This window comes from Eriocheir sinensis, chromosome 50, assembly GCF_024679095.1.
Source record: "Eriocheir sinensis breed Jianghai 21 chromosome 50, ASM2467909v1, whole genome shotgun sequence".
NCBI classification, from domain to species: Eukaryota; Metazoa; Arthropoda; class Malacostraca; order Decapoda; family Varunidae; genus Eriocheir; species Eriocheir sinensis.
The window spans coordinates 2,729,280-2,736,779 of record NC_066558.1 but is presented as its reverse complement, the minus strand read 5'-3'; the positions used below and the strand labels follow the sequence as shown (position 1 = coordinate 2,736,779).

The 7,500-nt window shown below is 38.3% G+C and overlaps 3 long non-coding RNA genes across 3 annotated transcripts in view; 1 reads left to right on the top strand and 2 right to left on the bottom strand.

The window, feature by feature from the left end:
• LOC126982232 (uncharacterized) overlaps nt 1-343 on the bottom strand; it is a 374-nt gene extending 31 nt beyond the window's left edge. The window contains exons 1-2 of the long non-coding RNA XR_007734865.1: nt 227-343; nt 1-86 (exon numbers count right to left, since the gene is read on the bottom strand). The exon at nt 1-86 is cut by the window's left edge and continues 31 nt beyond it. This is a non-coding gene — a long non-coding RNA (uncharacterized LOC126982232). The remainder of the gene's footprint in view (nt 87-226) is intronic.
• The window catches only part of LOC126982235 (uncharacterized), a 29,814-nt gene that overhangs the window by 19,420 nt on the left and 2,894 nt on the right, over nt 1-7,500 (bottom strand). The gene's annotated exons all lie outside the window — the stretch shown is intronic.
• The window catches only part of LOC126982234 (uncharacterized), a 1,400-nt gene continuing 1,040 nt past the window's right edge, over nt 7,141-7,500 (top strand). Inside the window, exon 1 of the long non-coding RNA XR_007734867.1 lies at nt 7,141-7,477. This is a non-coding gene — a long non-coding RNA (uncharacterized LOC126982234). The remainder of the gene's footprint in view (nt 7,478-7,500) is intronic.

The window sequence follows — 7,500 nt, the reverse complement described above, 5'->3', positions numbered from 1 at the left end:
CCCTCAAACCCCGCCTTCTCTTCCTTTCCTAGCTAACACTTATCCTTTAAACCTCACCTTCTCTTCTTTTCCATTGTCCCTCAGACCTAACCATCTCTTCTTTCCAAGCTATGTTTCTTACAACTCACCTTCTCTTTTTTCTCATTGTCCCTTAAATCTAACCTTCTTTTCTTCACAAGTGTCTGTTAAACCTCACCTTCTCTTCTTTTTCCACTGTCCCTTAAACCTAACTATCTCTTCTTTCCCAGCTGTCTCTTAAACCTCACCTTCTCTTCTTTCTCATTGTCCATTAAACCTAACCTTTTCTTTTTTCAGTGTCTCTTACACCCAACCTTCTCCTCCTCTCCTATGTCTCTTAAACCTTCTCTTCTTTCCCAGTCTCTTAAACCTCACTTTCTCTTCTTTGCTTAAACCTCACCTCTTCCTTCTCAGCTAACACGTATTCTTTTAACCCAACTTTCTTTTCCTTCCCTAGCCATGTCCCTTACACCCAAGCTTCTCTTCTTACCAAGCTGACACATATCTCTTACACCTAACCTTCTTTTCCTTCCCATAGTCCCTTAAACCCCACCTTCTTCTCTTACTGAGCTTCTCTCAGAACTGAACTACTCTCCCGGATGGCTCGGCAGGCTGGTGGAAGCTGTTTGCCAGGGTAACAGATCTTGGCATAATTAGGATACCTGTAATCTGTCTCCCCGTTTCACTGTGCTATGGGTGAAACTTGGCGGCCGGCCCGTGTCTCGACCAATGCTTCGGCTCGGTGTTTCACTCGCGCTTTGAACCAGTGAGCGGGTTGTTCGCTTCACGGGTACACGGCGCCGGTCACAAAGACTTGCCTTGGGTATTAGGTTACTATTCTAAGGTGTATCCTAGCTATGGAACTGTGTAAGTGTTCACTGGGACGTGGTTAAGGTTAAGAAAATCAAGTCTGCTGTTTTTGGTTTAGTTCCCCTTTCAAATTGAGTGACGATATACGTTTTCTTTGAGCACGAGTATGTTTAATCAAGTGTTCCTCCTAATATGAGCCAAATACTGTAACGTCAGTCAATTATAACGAAGTGGTAAGGTTAAGGTGGTCAAGTCTGCTGTGTTTTTGTTGAGTTTACCCTTTCGGATTTAGTGACGATGTACGTTTTCTTTGAGTACAAGACTATAATTGTTCCTCCTCATATCAGACCAATGCTTGAAGGTCATACTTTTATAACAGAGTGGTAAGGTTAAGGAAAACAAGTCTCCAATGTTTAGTTTAGTACCCCTTCGAATTGAATGAAGATGTACGTTTTCTTTAGGTACGAGATTGCATAAGTGTTATCCCTAATATCAGACCAAAGCTACAAGGTCACACTATTATAGGAAAGTGGTAAGGTTATGAAAATGATGTCTGCTATGTTTGGTTTAGTTTCCCTTTCGAACAGAGTGACGATATACGTTTTCTTTGGGTACGATATTGCACAAGTGTTCCCCCTAATATCAGACCGATGCTACAAGGTCACACTATTATAGAAAAGTGATAAGGTTAAGCAAATCAAGACTGCTGTGTTTGGTTTAGTTCCCCTTTCGAACAGAGTGACACTGTACGTTTTCTTTGGGCACGAGATTGCATAAGTGTTCCTCCTAATATCAGACCGATGCTACAAGGTCATATAGCGTAAGAAGAAAGTGTTAACGTTAAGAAAAAACAAGTCTGCTGTGTTTTGTGTCACGACCTCCGTTTTCTTTCATATGTGACTAGTTTTAAGGGCTTCGTTTTCTTTGTTTTTCGTATTATTCTTATGAGAGACGAGACAGGTAGAGAAAGGGACGAGTTTCTTATAGTTTCGCTCACTCTGTCTGTCTGTGAGTTATTTTTGTTACCAGCAGCACCACATAAGTCACCAAGGCCCCGAGTGTGTGTGCTAATGGGGTGATGTGCTTGCGAAATCCCTCCCGACACAGCTTGTATAAAACACCCCCCACCCAACACACAACCCCTCCCCCCCAACCCCCCAATGAAAAGTCGAAGCATGTTTAACTGTGATTAAGTTTCCTTGAGTTTTGTTTGAATTTCATGCTCGATAAACGTGTGTGTGTGTGTGTGTGTGTGTGTGTGTGTGTGTGTGTGTGTGTGTGTGTGTGTGTGAAAGGAGAACCGTGAGCACATTTTTATTCTATGTCCGTGCACTTTTCATGTCTGTGTCTGTGTGTGTCTGTGTGTGTGTGTGTGTGTGTGTTAAGAGTACACATAATATCGGGAAGGAGGTCACAATGGGGCCACAAGTATCCTAGGGTCTCTGTTCCTTCATCTCCTTCGCCTCCAAAACTATAGTCAGTCCACACTAAGTTGGCGCACAAGCTCCGCCCCCTCCGTCTAAGCTCCGCCCCTTCCCTCTTATCCCCGCCCCCTTTCTCTCTCCATAGTAACACTGGGTCATATTTTTAAACAATTTGGCGCCCAAGAAGAAATTTGACAAGGCTTTAATTAGAGTTGTGGGCACTTCCAGGGGTAGTTTTATGACCCTGGTGGTAGTTTGACCCTTCTTCTATACCGTGAACCTAAAAAAACACTCATTATTGACGCTCCATAATAACATTGGGTAAATATCAAGCATTTCTTCGCTCAAGCACAAATTTGACAAGGATTTCCTAGGAGTTGTGGGCATTTCCAGAGGTACTTTTATGACCCTGGTGGAAGTCTGACCATTCTTCTGTACCATGAACCTAAAAAAACACTCATTAGAACCCGATTGAGTTTCTATTTGGCCCTATTCTTAAACACACATATTAGACAAGGTTGTAAAAGAGTTATGGGCATTTCCAAGGGTAGTTTAATGACCCTGGTGGTAGTCTGACACATCTTCTGTACCATGAACCTAAAAAAAACACTATTTAGAACCCAATTAATCTACTTTTTGACCTTCGGAAATAATTAATGTGAGAGGTGGAAGCTTCTGAGAATACCAACCCTTGACTCTTGACTCCGCCCACCTACTGTCAGCCAACCAATCAGCTCCTTAGCTATGGAGAAGGGGGCGTGGCTTGTGGACCGACTTAAGTGAACGGCGACTTTACTTAGCTAAGGCAGTGCAAGGAGTTAGGTAGTCTTTTATTGTCTCTTTGTTTGTATTAAGAAGAAAATGAAGAAGAATTAGAAGAAGAAGAAGAAGTAGAAGAAACATAAATAAGAAAATGAGGAAGAAGATTAAGATGGAGATGATGAAGATGATGAAGAGGGTGAAAAAGAAGAGGAGGAATCAGAAAACGAAGACGAAAAAGACAAGGAAGAAGAAGACAAAAAGAAGAGGAAGACGAAGAAAAAAAAGCAAAACCAGAATCCACAAAACGAAAACGAAGACAAAAACGAAGAAGATGAGGAAGAAAACAAAGAAAAACTAGAAGAAGACAAAGAAGAAAAGGAAGAAGAAAAAGAAGTAGCAATATTTCACTCACTTTTTCTACAATATTGGAACAGAGCGAGCTTATAAAAACAAAAAAACAAAAAAACAAAAAAACGAAGAAAAGGGGTGACTATATTAAGTTATTTCATAGATGTGTTTTTTTTTATTAATAATCTTACTAATAATGATAATGATGATGATGAAGATGATGTTAATTCCTTTATTAAATCGATTATATAAAGGAATGAAATGGTACTAGTGTGTGTGTGTGTATGTGTGTGTGTGTATGTGTGTGTGTGTGTGTGTGTGTGTGTGTGTGTGTGTGTGTGTGTGTGTGTGTGTGTGTGTGTGTGTGTGTAAGCCTGTATACATTAAAAAAATACATCAAATACAACTTTCTTCGTAATAAATAAATAAAAAATATGCATATGTATTAATCTATCAAGGTCAATAATGAACTCAAATAAAAACAATAAATAAAATAAATATAATATGTACAACCCAAGTGAGTGTCTGTGTATCTGTGTGTGTGTGTGTGTGTGTGTGTGTGTGTGTGTGTGTGTGTGTGTGTGTTTATAGGTGAGAGAGAGTTTTAGAAGTCGTACCCTTTCGAAATAGTCATTGTAGGTTACTGGTACAACGTGACCTACCAAAGATAATGTTGTATGTAGAGGCCTGTCTGTGTGCTGGGGCGGGCCTGTCTGTATCTGTCCGTCTGTGCTAACTTTCCTCTGTCTGTCTGTCTGTTAACCTGTCTCTCTTTCTCTGTACCTCTGTTTTGTTTTGTAATCTATCTGTCTGCTTGTCTGTATATCTACCTGTTTTTATTTTTTTACCGTTTTCCTGTTTGTCTGTTAATCTCTCTATCTCTCTCTGTGTCTTTCTCTGGGTATGTCTGTTAACTTCTGTCTTTCTTTCTCTGTATTTCTATCTGTTTTGCTATCGATCTTTTTGTCTGTCTACCAATGTTTTTTTTACCTGTTTCCTTGTCTGTCTGTTAATCTGTCTCTGTTTGTGTCTTTCTCTGTCTGCCTGCCTGTTAAATCATCTCTCTTTCTCTCTCTCTTTCTGCTTTGTTTTGCTTGTATATCTGTTTGTCTGTCTATGTTTTTATATTTTTATGTTTTTTTCCTGTTTCTCTGTCAGTTAAAACCTCCCTTTGTCTCTGTTTCTCTCTCTCTCTCTCTCTCTCTCTCTCTCTCTCTCTCTCTCTCTCTCTCTCTCTCTCTCTCTCTCTCTCTGTCTCTGTCTCTGTATCTCTGTCTCTGTCTCTCTCTCTCTCTCTCTCTCTCTCTCTCTCTCTCTCTCTCTCTCTCTCTCTCTCTCTCTCTCTCTCTCTCTCTCTCTCTCTCTCTCTCTCTCTCTCTCTCTCTCTCTCTCTCTCTCTCTCTATCTCTCTCTCTGTGGGTTAGTATCTATCTTAATCTCTGTCTCTGTTTCCCGGGTCTCGCCTCCGCCACGCAGCCAGGAGAGACCTTAGCACACTAGTTGATCCTTTTCTGTAAGATGTCCCAACAAGAGAACGAAATAAAGGGCCAAAAAAAATAGGCGACGGGTTTGCTTTTCATGAAGTCCTTCGAGAGTAATGGAGATAGATACACAGATAGATAGGAAGAGAGGAGGTGAAGAGAGGCGTGAATAAATAAGGAAAAAAATGAAAAGAGAGATTATAGATGTTGATATTATAGATGTTAAGATGTGAGGTTAGTTGTTTACTCTTGATAATGTCCTTCGAGAGTAATGGAGATAGATACACAGATAGATAGGAAGAGAGGAGGTCAAGAGAGGCGTCTGTAAACAAGGAAAAATATTAAAAGAGAGATTATAGATGTTGATATTATAGATGTTAAGATGTGAGGTTAGTTGTTTACTCTTGATAATGTCCTTCGAGAGTAATGGAGATAGATACACAGATAGATAGGAAGAGAGGAGGTAAAGAGAGGCGTCTGTAAACAAGGAAAAAAATGAAAAGAGAGATTAAAGATGCAAAGATGTGAGGTTAGTTGTTTAGTTTTGATAATGTCCTTCGAGAGTGATAGATAGAAATAGATACACAGATAGATAGACAAAGAGGAGATAGAGAGAGGAATCCATGAATAAGGTAAAAACATAAAAAAAGAGAGTAAAGATGAAGGCGAGACAAATCATTAAAACACACAGAACACTGGAAAATTAGAGGATCCAGTAAACAAATTTAAGAGACAGAAAAAAACAGGAACACAAATTTAAGAAACACACAGAAAAGAACAGGAACACAAATTTAAAAAAACACACAATAAATAATAGAAACACAAATTTAAGAAACACAAAAAATAACAAACACAAATTTAAGAAACACACAAAAAAATAATAGAAACACAAATTTAAGAAACAAAAAATAACAGAAACACAGATTTAAGAAACACAAAAAATAACAAACACAAATTTAAGAAACACAAAAATAACAGAAACACAAATTTAAGAAACACACAAAAAAAGAAACACAAATTTAAGAAACAAAAAGGAGCAGAAACACAAATTTAAAAAACACAAAAAGAACAGATTCACAAATTCGAGAGAAATAAAAAAAGACGCATATTTAATAAGCACATAAAAAGAAGAGAAACACACTTAAGAAACATCAAAACAAGAACAAAAGGGAATAAAGGAGAAGTTAAATAAAAAATAAAAATAAATATGGTCTTGGCTAACTGAAAAGATCCAGAAACATAAATAACAATAAATAAAAATAAATAAGTTGAAAAAGGAACAGAGTAATAACAGATAAATAAAATACAATAAAGTAAGGAATATACAGTTAAGATACAACACAGTTCCTTCCTTCCCCGCTCCCAAACGTTTACTCCCGGCCGTGGAATCAGTTTATAGAAGCTTCCCACTTAACCTTGACCAAAGAAAACGTTGTTCCACTCGAAAGAAGACGGGGTTGAAATGCCACACTGTTTTGAATATTGTTTCCTTTGTGGAGGGAAATTGACAATAGTAATATAGATAATGATAACAATGTGACGAGGAACAAGAACGATAAGAACAAGATAACAAGGAAACAGGAAGAGAATCATAGCAGCGATAATAATAATAATAATAATAATAATAATAATAATAATAACATATATACTACAACTACTACTACAACTACTACTACTACTACTACTACTACTACTACTAAAAATAATAATGATAATAATAATAATAACAACATTTTTTCATAAACATTCACTGCAAATTAAGGAGAACAGGTGATAAATATTGTCCCTTCACCTGTAATTAGTTTTGTTAATGTAATTGACACTTATCGAGGCGCCCCACAAAAATAATGACACAAAAAATAATTAAATGTAAGAAAAAAATGATGTTGAACGAGGTTGAGAAAAAGAAGAAAGGAAAAAAATACATAATCTTCAAAATCTTATCTCTCATTTTCTTAACTTGAATCTTATAAGTCTTGAGTCTTTAAGAAATTTTACGTCCTTACGAAAAATATAAAGAAGAAATATTTAAATGGCAAAAAAAGTCGCAATCGAAAAAAAAAAAAAAATAAATGATCTGAAACACTGAACAAACTCACACACACACACACACACACACACACACACACACTCTCTCTCTCTCTCTCTCTCTCTCTCTCTCTCTCTCTCTCTCTCTCAAATCACCAAAACAAACGAAAAAAAAAAAAAACGAAGAATCAAGAGAAGAAAAAGAAGACAAAGAAAAAAAGAAAAAAAAAAAGATCGGATGGGCAGCGTGAGTGCAGCGAAGAGATGAGGAGGAGGAGGAAGATGAGAGGAGGAGGAGGAGGAGGAGGAGGAGGAGGAGGAGGAGACATACGAGGAAGAAAACCCAGTGTGAAAGAGGCAGAGAGCAGAACGGAGTCAGTGTGTGTCTAGACTTCGCAGGGGGAGGTTGTGTCGGTCGGCGCTCCCACCAGCATCACTGACTTGCAACCCATCCCTCTCCACGCCCTCCCCACGCCCTTCCCACGCCCACGCCCTCCCCCACGCCTAAGAGAGGTGGAGGAACTCATAACCTACCTCTAGAAGTGCACGGGTGTTCATAACTACGAAAGATCTTGAGTTTTTTGGAGATTTGAACACGATTTTGAGGTTTGGTTGGAAGAGTTTGGTTG